Genomic DNA, 17,336 nt, shown 5'->3' with positions numbered 1-17,336 from the left:
AACATAAAACAAAGACAATTACGCATTGTCTATTTCAAACTACCAGGAACGTTTACTTAGTTTAACACTCCAAACAATGCAAAATGCCATAGACGTGCCAACAAATAGCATCAGCATCAGCAGTCACTAAGTTACAACCACTTAAGCTATGTGGACACAAACAGTGCAGCAAGACATATAGACAAACAATATAACAACACTCACTGGCATATATTTTGCTCTGAAAAAAATATTACTGCAAGTGGTTGAAGAGTTGTGACCATCTCCTCCATCCCTGCATATTAAATATTTATATTACACTGCCCTCAGGTGCCGAGATGTGCAAACCAGAATGAGCCGCTTCTTACAGTTTTTTTTTCTCAGTTTCTTTGGCACATTTCTCAGATCAGAATTCACAAAACAGTTGGTGCATTTCTCAAAACAATTCATAAAAATAGCAAAACATCATGATTCCCCTGCGAAAGCCCTTTTCTTTCACCAAATTCTTTGTACATCTCTTAAAAGTAAATATTTGTGTCACTGAACACGTCAGTGCCATCAGAACAACAAATCTTTGTTGTACGGATAAGACGGTGAAATTGCTGAGTCATGTTGTCAATATAACAGCGTACTCTGGAGGGATGTTCTTACATTTTGATGACAAATTCAAGTTTGCTACTTTGGGATTTGGTTATTGCGGATTTACTCACATCATGGATTTTCATTTGTGACCATAACTTCAGGTGTTGTATTTGTGCCTCGCTATTTTTGCACGTTTTTTACTTTTTATTTTATTTTATTCCCCCTAAGTCAAACCAGTCAAAATTTGGCATTTTTTCTGTTGTTGTTTTAGGGGAACTTAGTTTTATAAAAACCGACATCATGAAAATTTGGCAGCTCATTGAGTACAATCAGCACATTTTGCATTTTAAAAGTTACATTTATTAAGTGGAACATGTGTTTAAAAGGTTAGGAACTGTGCTGGGATTTGTTTGTACATGCAACACTACAAGAATTATAGTCTAGTCTCCCTACTTCCTTTCAACATTAAATTCTCACATCACAACAATTATATTCACTTGCTATTAGCTATTTCAGTAAACTGGTTGATCATTGATTGATCTAACATAGGGGTGGGCAAACTTCTTGATTGGCGGGCCACAATGGGTTCTAAAATTTGACAGAGGGGCCGGACCAGGAGCAGATGGATGGAGTGTTTTGGTCACCTCACCTCATCGGAGAAAAAAGAAATACATTTAATTTGAAATGAAAGTGAACAAAAGCATTACAACAAAATATATGTCTTTGACACACCACAGTATTTACAAAATAAAAGATTGACAATTGTTCATTTAATTTCTTTCAAGTTCAGCGGGCCGGATTAAAATGTGTAACAGGCCGCATGTGGCCCCCGGGCCGTAGTTTGCCCACACCTGATCTAACAGATTATGACATATTGTTGAGCCATTTTGCATGTAAAACCTTATATGATGAGCTAATGCCAGAATGTTGTGGCGTGTGAAACAATTCAACAGGGACCCATTACAATAAATTTAGTTCAACATGAAATAAGCAATTAATAATGTCAAAAACAGCAGAGAATTGGACGTAATGATTACAAAGAATGTAACTTTTGTTTTGGTGAGGCTAGAACAGATAAATTGCATTTGGATTCATTTCGATGGGGAAAGGTGATTTGAGATGCAAACGTCCACCTATAAATTGCAAAATGGGAGAATATGATCATTTTGCAGTGCTCTCTTAATTTTTTCCAGAGCTTTCCACAGCAGAGAGTGCATTCCCCTTGACGGATTGGAATGTGTAACATAAATCAAACGGAGGGTTTGGCACATTCGCTCACTGTTGCTTTTATCTGTGGAAATGTATTGATTAATGTATTGATGCATTGATAGTCTGTTCATTGTATGTACATATTCATTATTCCAAGACGATAATTTAAGTTGTGCCGCAGCTAAGTAAACAATGGCTTGCAATTAAAGCAGGCTTTTAAAAGCACATTTTGTTGCGCTGTGAGTGCTTGGCTCCATTTCAAACATTTAAGGAATTTCATTTTTTTTTCTATGCGGTGACCCCCACTCGTGTTCCCTCGGATCCCCAAGCTGTCTTTTCCTTGCTTCTTGCTCAAATGCTGACAGGAGACAGGGAAATTCCCACACAGGATGACCTCCTTGTTCAAAGTTTAGCCCAGCCTCCTCTCCTCATTTTACCGTCAGTGGGCAGTGTTTGTCCGTAACCTCAGAATTGCATCACAGCCCCTCACAAGCCAAATGGCCTCCCTTCCTAAAAAAAAAAAAAATCCTCTGTCAATGCAGTGCAAACAGGCAAAAGCACACCTGACACTCGTGCGGTAACAGTTATGACAGTCAAGATTTTTCACTTGTATGAACATGTTCCTCCTTAAATAGTTAACTGTAATGCTCTGCTTGACCGCAAACAGTCAAAAAATAATATTAGATGGATTACATTAGATTAGATAGAGAGAGAGAGAGAGAGGGAGAGAGCTAGATAGATAGATATAGACATGGGTGGATTTCCCTGCTTAATTTATATACCACAGAGGCAATATTAATCAGAATAATGTCTTTAGACTAGTGGGGCCACATAAAAAGTATTTTTAAAATGTTAGACTTGACTTCCTTTAAAGAGGCAGTCAATCCAAAATTATTTTTTACAATAATATATTGAATGCGTTTGCGGAATATGTGTTAAGGAGCAAAGTGACAAAATTACGGTCCCCTGAGATGGATAAAAATGGGTGGATTTGACTTTTTAAAAAGCATATTATTCATCAGAATATGAAGTTTATACTAGGGATGCATAGAACAACTTAGTGTAAATAATTTAGCAAGAAACATGAAGTTGATGCACATAATATGCTTTCTCCAGCCACATAAAGTGATGTTGCGGGCCAGATCTGGTCCTCGGGCCTTGAGTTTAACACCTGTGCTGTAAAGGAAATGGATGGATAGATTATTAGTCATAGTAGTGGCATGCCGTTCAAAATACATAATACAGTACATATTAATGTCCATTTTTTGTTAAAGGACAAATGTATGTTTACATGAGCTTTGAGATCTTAAAAAAAAAAAACTCCGTCTTAAATGACTTCTTGTTTCGTTTTTTGCAAAGAAACCAAATAAGTTCCTAAAATACAGTTATTTTTAGTCTTAGTCTACCCCTGTGAAAACTAAGTTACAGGCATATTCATTAAATAAGTATCTTACATTAATAAATATTGAGTGTAAGGTTGTAAGGTTGATTTGTGTAATTTAGTCAGATGGCTTGCTACCTGGATAGCAAGCTCAGTCAGTCCGTCCGTCCGTCAGTAAGTCAGTTAGATCGTCAGTTCAAATTCAGTTGAACTTTAGTAAAAATGGTACAATTTAGTTTGTGATAGTTTAGCTTTTGATGCGATTTTTTTGTTGTTGTTGTTTAGACTCTGCAGCGGACCTTCATATCATTTTTACTCCATGAGTGCACTTTTACGTGGGGAGTGTAATATTTTTAAAACTGTTATTTGTTGACATAGTGTTGTATTGTAATATGTATAAATGATCTGATGAAGTGCATAATGTGTGGACATTGAAATAATAAAGATGCAAATGTGGTAACAATACGGTCACATATTGCATAGTCACATAGAAACAATTAGTCAAAATCGGGAATGTATAAAAATGTCACAGTGTGTGTTAATTATTTTGACTTTCATGCTTGGCAAATTAATGGGAGTACAGTGAAGTCTTCATTAAGATGCAGCTGTTAAATGTTACAATCTGACCTTTATCAATGCATAGTATGGTGACTCATCTAACCTTCTTTTTAGAGAACTTGCAGTGGGATGCAATTAGTTTTTACAACGTTTAAGAAATGTAGTTTTGTAGACGTTAAAAAGAAAGCCAATACTGATCATGTCTCTCAAGTGCTTACGACAGAGCAAAAATGTGTAAGACAACAGTTAACATCAAAATGGGTTTAGGACACGCTGTGTTTCAGAAGATGTGTGATTTGGTGTTTGCCGTCCGTGTTTGATTGCAGTTGCATGTGCAAAATGAAAGGAGCACCGGACATCCTGAACATGGCTTGTAACGGGAAGCTCGAGCGCCTGAGCTACGGTAAACGGCCATGAACATGATCTGTCTTGAAGTGAACCAAAATTTCAACATCGCTATCCACTTCTGCTATTTGGCCGAAGATGACTGCGAGAACACAAAACAGGGGAGCAGAAGTGACTTGCGGTCACTACGCAGCAAGCATTGCTGCCCACTTATTGTGTAACATCAGGCCATCTTTGCAAAATGAACGTTAGTTTGAATATTAAAGACCTACGCTAGGCTTGATTTCCTCACTTGCCCAGTTTGTGTATCGATTGTTGCTTTATGCAATCTTGACTTAGTATGTGTAGGGAAGTTCACCCTGTTGACACGATTGAATTTGCTTTGATTATTAGAACTATATTACATTGGTAAGTCCTCGTAAAGTGAACATAAATATGGCTAGCAAATAGGACATACATAGACAAGAGTGTTAATAACAAGATTGCTGAATTTGAAATTATTAAAAAAAGTTACATTCTTTTAAATTAGATTTTAATATATATGAATAAAAATTATATCATAAATAAATACCCATTACATCAAGGGTTTTAAAACAGCGACTATTGATGCAAATCATTAGCACGTCAATGGCATTTTCCATTGAATTTTCGCATTAAGCTAGTAAGGCCTTCCTGTAGGCCAGGCGTGGGCAAACTACGGCCCGGGGGCCACATGCGGCACGTTAAACGTTTTAATCCGGCCCGCCAAACTTGAAAAAAATTAAAAAATTAAATGAATAAACCTTGTTCATGTTTTATCTTCTAAATACTGCGGTGTGTCAAACACAGATATTTTGTTGTAATGCTTTTGTTCATTTTCATATAAAATTAAATGGATTTTTTTTTTCCCCGATGAGGTGAGGTTACCAAAACACGCCATCCATCTGCTCCTGGTCCGGTGTCGGTACTAGATAGGGACGGGTTGCTAGATGTGGACGGGGTCCTTCGGTAGCCTTTGCATCTGCTGATGACGTCACGCATTATGATATATTTATATATTATATTTCTTTGACTCCATGTTTGTCACCCCTGTTTGTTAAATTTGTATGTTCCGAGTTACTAAATAATAAAGAACATTTATTGCTACTTTTGCGAGGATCACCCTTTTTTTTTTTCTTTTGGTGTCCTCTGCGTGTCTGTCGAAAACGTCACGTCAATGCTACGTTGCTTTGGGAATCAGACTGGTTAAGGGTCGGAGGGAGGCATAGGCGGAAGTGACGTGGAGCAGACACGCCAACGTGGCAAGTCATGCGGTTATTTTGTTTTATTTTCGTATTTAGCGAATCAAAATATGCAAATAGACCAGCCAGGGGTCAAAACAAACACAGAGGCAAAGAAATATATTTGAAAAAATCCGTGTTAATTTTAAAAATACGTGTTAAAGCATGACGTCATTAGCAAGCGCGCAGCCTCCGAAGACCCCGTCCACATCCAGTACCTACACCGGCCCCTCTGTCAAATTTTAGAACCCATTTTGGCCCACCAATCAAAAAGTATGTCCACCCCTGCTGTAGGCAATTGTTTGATAGTTTTCTATGCATAACGTGTTTTCAATGTTTATTTGGACAGCCAACGTCAACTGAGAGGGACATTAAACAGCTTAAAGCCTCTTTTTTTAATGAATTGTTTGTCATGTTTTGTAAAGGGCTTTGTTGCAGCTACAGTACTGCAGAATTGTACTGTATTTCAAACGAGGAGAATTGAGTTCACTGCCAACATACAACGCTCGTCAATGCAAAAAAAAAAAAACACCTTGATGACGGCTCCTATGACGTAAAACTCTGACGTAAAAAAGTTGGGCCGTTCATATCACAAAGCATTATTGTATTTCAAACCTTAACTACGAGTTTTTCCTCTTCGATTTGGGCCAGATTATCAAGCAGCAACATAGGATTGGTCATAAAACCGGATTCAATTCTATTCAGACAATAGTGAGCTAAATTATTGCGCTGGATTGGTCAATGGAAATGTATAGACGACAGCGAAAGTCTTCAAAGATATAAGTGGGGAGACTAAAGTGAATGCACAGTCATCATTGACCTTAGTCAACATTTGCGTAAAAATCATTAGAATTGTGACTATTGTGGCAAGGTGTGGTTTCTCCTGAAGAAAACATCCACATTCAGCACATATTTTATGAGTCAACGGTGAATGCTGATTTGTCATCTAAACTCCATGTACTGTAAGCTGACATGCAACTATTCTGAGAACGGCTAAAAATTTCAGATTGTTACTCTTTTCCTCCTTGAAAAGTTTCCTAAATTACCAGATGCACCAAGTAATGAAGCATACATCCTGTTTTATCTTGACAAGCGGGCCTCATTGATTATGAATATTACGGAAGTGAAAATGTGTCCTGCTTGAAATCAAGACAGAAGGAGAAGGCAGTCTGCTGCTATTTGAACTCGTGCCTAGTCAAGTGGTGTAGTTTTTTCCATGACAGCAATTGTAACTCAAATCAATTGTACCTCAAATGAAGTCTCCCTACCCAAACCAATGGAAATGTGGTCCAATCACCCCATAAAAACCTCCACCGTGTTTTTGTTTCATTTTTTAGAAAAGAAAAATGCTACTATTTTGTAAAATTTCACTCATCAACGCTCGTCATAAAAGAATATAACGAAATAAACCCGACAAAAGTACATTCTGTGTTGTGCCTTTAAATGGTGTGTCCGAGTGAGTGCCGCCAATCCTGTATTGTAGTTTACTTTCTCTCTCTCTCTCTCTCGCTCTCTCTCTCTCTCTCTCTCTCTCTCTCTCTCTCTCTCTCTCTCTCTCTCTCGCTCTCTCTCTCTCTCTCTCTCCTCCGATAGCGTGCACGGCAGCACCTTACCTTCCGAAACCTTTGCTTCTTAATAGCACAATCAATTGCACTTTTGTGGAAGTCAGAGTTCTAATTACAGCAAAAAATAAATAAATAGAAACTAATTAATTTTTAAACGGTGTCACGTGACGCAAAGTACTGTCAGCTGTAAGAGCTGGGTTGACGAACTTGGCTCATCCATGAGGCGAATCAGGCAGATCAATGCAAAGGGCGCTGTGGATTCGAGGGGGCGCAAAATTCATCTTCAATATACCGGTAATTACATTCATCCGAATTATTACTCTTGACTTCATAATTACAAGTCAAAAGTTAACAAAGAGTAAATTGGAAGTAATATAAACAATTAAACAAGTGAAGAGGTGCCAATGAATCCATTTTAAATATGGGTTCCTGCAAAGGCGGAGCGATGGCCAGAGTAGGATGGCAGTTGCATTTTAAATGCTATATGGAAATGAATTATTCCATGAATTCGAAACAAAATTTGAAATAATCTTTTTTTTTTTGGGTGGGGGGGTTGGGGGAAGGGGGTTAAAATATTTCATATTGGAATGCACCAAGACACATACAAGTACATTATTTACTTCATCTTAAATCACCAGTGGCAACTGTTTAGCATGATGACCTCGGAGTTCGATTCTGGCTGTGGTTGTCATGATCTGTCTTCGTTGGTTTTTGGTTTAGTATTTAGTTTCATGTTTTTTTTTTCCTTGTGTTTTGGTGTGTCTTGTCATGTTCATTGTGGCCACCTGTGTTCTTCTACCCAAGCCTCAGTGTGAACCAATCAGGTCCTTCCAACCCTTTGTGTCTTATCCAGGTGCTCCTCGTTGTCTCCTAAATTTGTTTGTATTTAGTTCCCTGTTTACTTTAATTTCTTGCTGTTGCATTATCATTGTCAGATGTCCCTGTCAGAGCGTCAATATCTATGCCTCCTCCTCCAAATTTATTCATGTGACCCCAGAGAACTTTGTGAACATGTCAAAATGACCAAAACTCTCCAGAGTACAGAAAAGGCAAAAAGAGGACGAAAGAGAAAGAGGTAAAACTGATAGTCGCACACATGATTTTTTTTTTTTTGGGTGGGGGGGGCAGTAGCTATACAGTCATGAAATGAAGCAAATGTTTCATTTTCTATTTTAAACTGTGATGTTAACTTATTAATTAAAGGCATTGTTAAAAAAAACAATGCTATTCAACTTCTTTTGGAAGTGCATGTAAATCAATGGAGGGGACACCATATAAAATCTCACCTAGGGCGCCTCATTGGCTAGGGCCAGCCCTTGTGCAAGAGAAAGCAAAAGTGAGCATACTAGTGGCTGGAAGCACACTTCATGACCCCAAGCAATACTTGTCTGTAAAATTTATTTGTAAACTGATTTGATAATCAGCTTTTCATAGCTGCTGTTCTTTCATAATTTATGTCAGTATAACTTTCAATGCAACTCATAGGGGTTGTCATTATTTGTAGTAGTTGAGTTAAGAGGACCCGCATGCAGGGAAGTAGGAGAATAAGGCAGGAATGCAGGGTTGTGCGAAACAAAATTTATTAACAAAGACATTTGCAAGAGTAGGGAATAAATACAAATCAGAGTTCTGGAAAAAAAGCAAAACTCAAAATAACAATGAAATACCAGGAAATATAACACTCATCACAACACGTAATAACAAGACAATGTGAAAACAATCCAACAAAGACTGAAAAAAAAACATTCCAAATAACGGGACAATGAGGAACACTTGGACAAGACACAAGTGGCTTGAGGAGCTGACCGCAAGACACAAGTGACCTGGTTGATGAGCACAGGTGGAAACAGAAATCTAATGAGCATGACAGGACACAAAAACAAGTCATAAGGAACAAACCAAAATATAATCTTGACCATACATGGTGCAAAGTGCGGCCTGGGGGCCACATTTGGCCCGTCCACAGTCTCTGACAGGCCCTCACAGTGGCCATGAAGTCAAAGTAAAATATAAACTATTCAGTGCTTTTCTTTTGAAAGTTGTGCTTTAGTTTTTGTGCACACATCTCAACGCAAGACAAGAGCGAAGACATTGTGTCTGCAGTGCAGAGTTTTTAGAGTTTGGAAATTTTAATTATAGTTAATTTTTATTTTTTTTATGTTGTTAGTTTTAATTAATTTTCAGGGCAGCTCTATTCGTTTTTATTAGTTTTATTTTTTTCAAAAACAGTTTTAACTGTTTAAAGTTTGTGGTTTTTTTTTAATGTGTTTTACTTGTTTATCTGTTCCGCTTCTCCTCACGAGGTTTACGGGGGTGCTGGAGCCTATCCCAGCTATCTTAGGGCAGTAGGCGGGGACACCCTGAACGGGTTGCCAGCCAATTGCAGGCAACACAAAGACGGACAACCATCCGCGCTCACACTCATACCTCGGGGCAATTTAGAGTGTCCAATCAACCTACCATGCATGTCTTTGGAACATGGGAGGAAACCGGAGTACCCTCACAGGCACGGGGCGAAAATGCAAAATCTACACAGGAAGGCCGGAGCCGGAATCGAACCCACGACCTCTGCACTGTGAGGCCATCGTGCTAAACAGTCTGCAAAATTTGAATTACAAGAAGTGCAGCGCATGATATCGCTTTGTTAGATGCAGGCATGCATGTGCCCTAATTATAATAAAGCGAGGATGTGCATTCATTATTTCGTTCATTATTATTTTGTTAATTTTGGTCAACTAAAACAAGCTTGCTGCAGTGTTGCCAACTTAGTGACATTTTCACTATATCTAGTGAAGGAACAATTTTCCAAAAAAGAAATTAGCAACAATGACAACAGCGAAGCTAAAGATTGCAATACACCTGTTTCTTGCACAGTGGAGGGTCAAGGGCCAAGAAGATTTGGCCTTATAACTCGCAAATGAATAGTGTCATATACTGTACATATTGAGTTTTTTACAAGTCATCACTGTACTTAAGGTTTTCTAACTTTATGGCTCTGACATTTGTTACAACTTGGGGCCACCCTCCTAATGACAATTACATAACCAGCATGTACACTCCTAAACGGCATGAGAATTACTGAAGGCAATCACGAAGTCAATCACATGGAACATTTCCAAAGGCATGGGGGCCATTTAATTGTTGCAAAATTAGTGATTTATCTCCATGTTGGAAACTTTTGACCCGAGGTATGTGCTTGTAAGCCACAAATACTGTATTTGCTGAGGTTGTACAATTCTAAATGACAAAATAGCGTGAGAGAGCTGGAAAAGTTCAGCAGCAGCAGGCAGGGATGTCAGATTTATGTGAAACGTCACAATCGTTTCAGAGCTTTTAAGTGGTCCAAAGTTAAGGTAGGAAGGAAGAACTGGTTTATGATTTTTATTTTTTGTTGCTGCGCCAGTCCCCATATGTATGCATGAACTTTTTTTCAATGTCATAAAATAATTCATTGCAAAATATTTTGCGGACCCCCAAGTTACACAGACCAGATGTCTAAGAGCTGACTTGTACAAGACAGAGCCTCCCCCTTAAAATTCAGTGAATTCAGTAAGAAATCAAAATAATAAAGTGTTCTGTAATTCTTGATCTTTGGAGTACTTTTGACGAAAACGTTGCACAGACATGTTACTTGTGGGAATTGTTATAAATTATGATATGTCCGCAACCAGAAGATACCCATTCACCCCTTACGAAACAAAAATATATTGCTATATATCAGCTATATATCAATACATTAAGCAAATATATTCCCATGTATGAGATTTTGTATTCATATTTCACTATATATTTCAATATAAGCAAAGACATATATATGTATATATTGATAAATCTAAAATAATATACTGCAAACAAGACCAAAGTTTTCATATTTTCATTTATGTTTCCATGTAATTTACTTATAATTTAACTTTAACACTATATCGTTACATATATCACCAATACATTTCCGTATATAAATTACAATACATGATGGATGTGGATATTTATAAATATATGATTCAATATGCTTTGGAATATATTATGATATTTATTCATAATAAATATATTGCGATATATATAAATTGGCAATTTTGGGGATCATTTGCAATATATTACAATATATGGCATGAATATATAATATCGGGTGTAATATATGTATTATTAATATATAATTCAACATATTTACATACATACATAAATTATTGTAGTATGTATTGGGAAAATAATATATTTGGATATGTTGCAATATATGTCCAATAAATCTTTCTTAAGGCACCTATTTTGGAAAAAATAATTGAACTCAAAATATGGCTAGCCTACGGAAGATTAACTGTACTGTATCTATTAGGAACTGGTAAAGTCAATTTCCCCAGCACTGTTGATGTGCCCATGTGCAAAATACTGAAACTCTCCAGTTATATTTGCAATGAGATAGTGGTGGTATCAAAATGTTAATGTTATGCAACTAACATCAGACATAGCTATTACGCTAAAGAGCTTAGCAAGCTTGCTTTTCACTTTTGAATAAATATACTTGTCCTCCATCATCAGGCGAAGCTGTGGCTGACTTTTCTGCGATCTTTATGCAATGTTGGCTTCCATTTTGATTTGTTGTGCATGATTTACTTTTGTTTCTTTGGTGGGTGTAACCTTCAAATGCACACTACCTTATAATGACTTTTTACAACAGTGACTAAGTGGCAGGTCACTGGGGGTCAATAAAATTCAACCATCCATCCATTTTCTACAGCGCTTGTCATCATTACGGTCGAGGGTGTGCTGGAGCTTATTCCAGCTGACTTTCAATCACAGGACACATACAGTATGGACATAGATTCACACTCAGGTTTACCCCAAATGGATCATTTATATAGTCTTTATTTAACCTTAAATACATGTTTTTGTAAAGTGGGAGGAAGCCAGAGTCCCCGGAGAAAATTTACTCAAGCACGGGAAGAACATGTAACACTCCACTGTGAGGCCAGAGCCAAGATTCGAACCCCGACCCTCCTCAACTGTGAAGCAGACGCGCTAACCACTCATAAACAGTGCTGCAGATATGAAAATGCTAATGTTAGGCTTCTAACATAAGATAATCAAATAATACGTGATACGTTGCGATACGAGTGGCTCGATTTAGTTCAATTTTTTTTAAGATACAAGCCGATTTGGGTGATTTTTTTTTTTTTGGGTGCTTTGACTTGTGAGTGCAAACTTCACACATCATTGCTTTATGGTAGCAATGAACTCAACTCACCTCGCTTTCCAATAAGCAGCACAGCCAAACAGTGAATAATTTCACCCCCCAAAAAAAGGCTCCAAGCTGCTCAATGTTACTAATAGTTGAAATTCTCTGTGAAACTAAAACTAAAGCTAAAACAAAGAGCATTGCACATTGTGAGTTTAAAACAACCAAACAACTGCCTAATAAAAACAAATCTGCCATCTTAACGCTAACATACGATAGAAAACGGAATAGACATGCAAACGAGAATTAACACCAAGTTGTTATAATGCTATAAGCAACAAATATTTGAACACAAAGGGTAGAGTAACACATGTAGACAAACAATATCACAATACTCACAGGCATATATTCTTCATCCTCTGAAAAAAAGTCAAATATTGCAGCTTAGTAAGTCAATGAAATTGGCGACAATGTTATTACAAATAAACGATTAAGAGACGCGCTCTTCTTCATTTGTCTGTATGATTGTATTATACTGCCACCAGGTGGCCAATGCGAGCACATCAGAAGAAGCAGCAGAACGCATTAAATTGAATCATTAAGGGGGACATTATCCTGTTCGCGCTTAAGTCAATTCCAAACATGCCAATCACAGTGGGCTTCAACAATAAAACAACTTTCTTTTTCTTACTTTTCCAGCTTTGCTTCTTTTCCCGTCTCGCGGGAGTTTTGGTCACTTCCGTTGTAGCTTTTGCAATCGCACTGTAGTTCATTGTTGTGTTGTGGCTTCTGCTGTCGTGCCGAGGTTTAGCGTTGTTGTGTTGCGGAGTTTGCAATTGTTGTGACCTTTCTTGGCCACCGTACTTTAGTCTACGCACTGCCAGATTTGTCAGCACACTGATGTCATGGTCGCTCCACCCAGAGTGCGTACATTTCATGAAAGTGCGTAGAAGTGCTTAAGTTGAAGCCAAAAATATGCGCAGCGGAGCAACTTTTCTGACTTAAGCACATGGGAGAATACACCGCTAAGTTGGGATTCGCAAACTGTTTAAAGTTTTTACTTTTTTTTTAATGAAGTACAATTCCATAGAGTGTTATTTTGTTTTTAAAAAAGCTAATAATATATATTTTTTAGGGATGCTGGAACGGATTATTGCCATTTCCATTTGTTTTAACGGCATCTAAGGGCACCAATGAATAACTTTACAAGACAATCTATTTCTCTTTATAACCTTTGTACACCAAACATAGACGGAAGCTTAGTGGAATAAGTGATGTGCCATTTAGGACAGCTTCCAAAACGAGAAGGGCGTCTCCATGATGACGACGACAACCCCTCCCACACACACATACACACGCTCACAAACACACTTGGTTATGTGACCATATTCACGTTGACTGCGTCTCACCTTTCACCTCATTTGCTGAATGTCAGTGAGTCACAGACAATGTGGGCACACGCTCCTCTCTCAAAGAATCTGCAACATGTTAAGAGATTCTGTCGCACATCTGTTGTTATGATCCAAAATACATCACCAACAAGCCGTACGAAAGAACACATCGGTGACATGGGCTTTGTTTACATGCGGTCCCCGCCAGCGTCATCACTCCTTGCTGCAATCTGCAAGAGGAAGGATGCGGGAGCCTCGAAGCGGACTGTGGGGGAAACACCAGCTTCAAACTCTTCATATTGATGCGTTGACCTACATGCATGAGTGTGAGCTGCGGCAACATAGCCACAGATTGTTACACCGATATCTGCGCCTGGTGGTCACTCCTCAGCGCAGGCAAACCAACGTGGACGTGAACTGCTCACGTCTTAACAGACGCAAGTGAATGGTGAGCAAGGAAAATAAACAAGTTTATCCAGCAAGCTAGCTGAAAAACAATCATGCATTTAAGGCCAAAGACAGAATAAAATGTTCATTCCAGCTGACTTAACAGAACGACTGTGACTTGTGAGGACAGAATTGATACAAATCCTGCGTGGCGGCAATTGAACTCACCACACTTACAAATAAACAGCACTTGCGAAAATTGTGAAAAATTTAAAACAAAAAGGGGGGGGGGGGTTTAAGCTGTTTCAGTTTAAATTTACTGTTAAATATATGTTAAATGTTATGCTTTACACTTTGTGTTTAAAACAACCACATAGTTGCCTTTCAGTCTGTTATCTTAAAAATATAAGGCAGACATGACAGTACTTACTCTCATATATTTTATAATAATAACAATAAATATTAGTGCTGTATGCCCTGCGATTGGCTGGCAAGCAGTTCCGGGTGTCCCCCGCCTACTGCTTGATGACAGCTGGGATACGCTCCAATACCCCCCGTGAGCCTTGTGAGGACAAGCGGTTAAGATAATGGATGGATGGATTAGCGCCGTACTGATGTGCTGTGAGGAGTTGAAATGAAACAATACAGTGGACCCCCGGGGCCTGGCCAGCCCACAAATGGCAGAAATCTGCTTGTAATTTTAATCAGGTGTGAGCAAACTACGGCCCGGGGGCCATATGTGGCCCATTAAATGTTTTAATCCGGCCCACCAAGCTTGAAAAAATTAAGTGAATAAATCTTGTTAATGTTTTATTTTCTAAATAGTGTGGTTTTTCAAAGACATATATACCGTTGTAATGCTTGAGATCACTTTAATTTAAAATTAAATGTATTTTTTTTTCTCCGATGAGGTGAGGTTACCAAACATCATCTGCTCCTGGTCTGGCCCCTCAGTCAAATTTTAGAACCCTTTGTGGCCTGCCAATCAAAATGTTTCACCACCTCTGATTTAAATGAATTATGTTTGTGGATGCATATATGCAGATCCTCCTAAGTGATAAATGTACAAATGTATTTTTTTTAAATCAAATAAGATGTTTGATGTACAGTAAACAAACAGGAACATTACAATAAAGCAATCACATTAATAAAAATGATCATGAATTTAATGGCTACTTTAAACATCCATGTCAAACATAGGTGAAGCTACAATAAATTCAACTTATTTCAAGGATAATGATGCATCAACATGCAGATAATACTTGACTTAAAAAGCTGAACATGTTAGAGCCATAGAAAATAGAAGTGTAAAAAAGAACCCAAGTCATATTTTAAAAACAACAAAAACTCCACTCGAATGTTCACAGTAGTGTTGCATCAACATGTTAATGATGACGACGATAATATAACAGGTTCGAGCTCGGCCTAATCCCCAACGGGTCACCAGATAAAAGTTAGAAAAAGGTGATTGTGAGATGATTAATGGCTTTTCACACATACGTTTGTGTTGTTTTCTTTTTTTTCTCTCTCGTGAAAAAACTTTTGAAAAGCATATTGGTCTTATCTTTGGGGTTTCAAAGAGAATGTGTTGAGTCGGGTGTGGTCAGAGTTGGCCTTTATTAGTCAAGGAACAATATTTGGGAGTTGAACTTTAGTTTAACACACACACAACACGCACACAAAGAATATACATAATGTCTTTGTTACCTTTTCACAAGAGGCTACTGGGGGACTTTTGAGAGGAGCGATCATTCTAGAGACAAGAAAGAGCTACTTAATTGGTGTGTCAGACAAGTTCTAAGACTGGTTTCACATAAGACATGCAGTGGTGCCTTCCGATACATGTGACTCTACCTATGAGGTTTTCAAAGCACAAAGGGCATTCTGATTCTGATTCTGACCCATCGTCCCGCTTATTTTTTGCTTTGACTTGCAAGCAAAAGGTTGAAGGTATCAAACAAAAATACATTCATCCATCCACCCTTCAACTGAGCTGCTTCTCCTCGCGAGGGTCACGGGCAAGCTGGAGCCTATCCGAGCTATCTTCGGGCAATAGGCAGGGTACACCCTGTACTGGTTGCCAGCCAATCACAGGGCAGACATGCCACATACCACTCACCATTCATGTTTTTGGAACGTGGGAGCAAAACGGAACACTTGGAGAAAACCCACATGGGAAGAACATGCAAACTCCTCACAGGAAGGCCAGAGCCCAGATTCAAACCCAGGACCTCTGCCCTGAGAGGCAGATGTGCTAACTAGTTGCTTATCATTATATGCATACATTTATATTTTAAAGCTTCACGCATATATGACTAAAATATATGCATGTGCGGGTTTTATTTTTGACTACTCTACATCACCGTCCTCATGTACTGCACCGTAGTATCTGTGACATTGAAATTGCATGCCTTTCAAAGGCAGTTTTGGCCTGTTAAGAGTTTTGGTAGTCAGCGAATGAAAATCCAGAGTTAGCTGGCTCGATGTTAGCCACTCTGTGTGTTGAGTGACGGTGTCAGTTGAGGCCACCGGCATGTCGTCTAAGATTGCGCTTGTGTTAACTTTATTTTATTACTTTGGTTCAATAAAGCGGCTGAAAGTGCACCGGCAGAAGTGTCTATCCTTGACCAACAGTAGAGGAATTAATTTTTTTTTTTTTTACAAAATGTTGCCATTCCGTCATACATCAGTTGTCAGCAGCCTGTCGTTATTTTAAGATGAACCAAACTGTAATCGTCAGTCCGTCATGTTATTTTAACTGCACTTACGTCTGTAGATTTATCTATCTAGTCCGTCTATCACCACTAAAAAACACAGCATCTATCTATCTATCTCTCTCTCTCTCTCTCTCTCTTTATATATATATATATGAGAGAGAGAGAGAGAGAGAGAGAGAGAGAGAGAGAGATAGATAGATAGATAGATATAGATATAGATATTATAGATATAGATATATATATATCACAAGGTGTCTTCCCAAAGCGTTATACAAACACATACACTAACACACATTTCACATCCATCTATTCAAACTATTCAACTGCTTGCAGCTCTTTTAACTCCTCAAACGCCCAAATGTTTTAATTTAAAGTTTAAATTGGCTCACCTTAACCCAAAAACTTGTGCCACATTGTGGCCAAAGGTAAACTCCAATCCAAGTTTCTTGCACTCCTACTCCTAGCTATAAATGCTCATTGTTGTCTTCTTCTTCTTCGTGGTTCTTGGTTCTTTGCTGCGTACCACCACCTATAGTAAAGAAAGCGCAAAATGTTTCCATATAGTTTTGCCTGTATTCAACCCAACTCAGTCTGTCACTGACGGAACTTTCGTCAGGATTGTCGGAATGACCAGTTCTGTTAACTAGCGGTGGTAGGCTAGTATTAAATTAGCTAGCAATGTTTATTTTACCGTAGACGTGCGGTCATGTAACTTAAGACAATTGTACTTTGAAATTAAGGGTGAAATGTGAAATAAATGTAAAATTATCCTAAACTATGGAAATTCTCTCTT

The sequence above is a fragment of the Idiotropiscis lumnitzeri genome, chromosome 3 (genome assembly GCF_059441095.1).
Source record: "Idiotropiscis lumnitzeri isolate Australia: NSW breed Sydney's pygmy pipehorse chromosome 3, RoL_Ilum_1.0, whole genome shotgun sequence".
In the NCBI taxonomy this organism is placed as follows: domain Eukaryota; kingdom Metazoa; phylum Chordata; class Actinopteri; order Syngnathiformes; family Syngnathidae; genus Idiotropiscis; species Idiotropiscis lumnitzeri.
Note: the sequence above shows the minus strand (reverse complement) of the source record.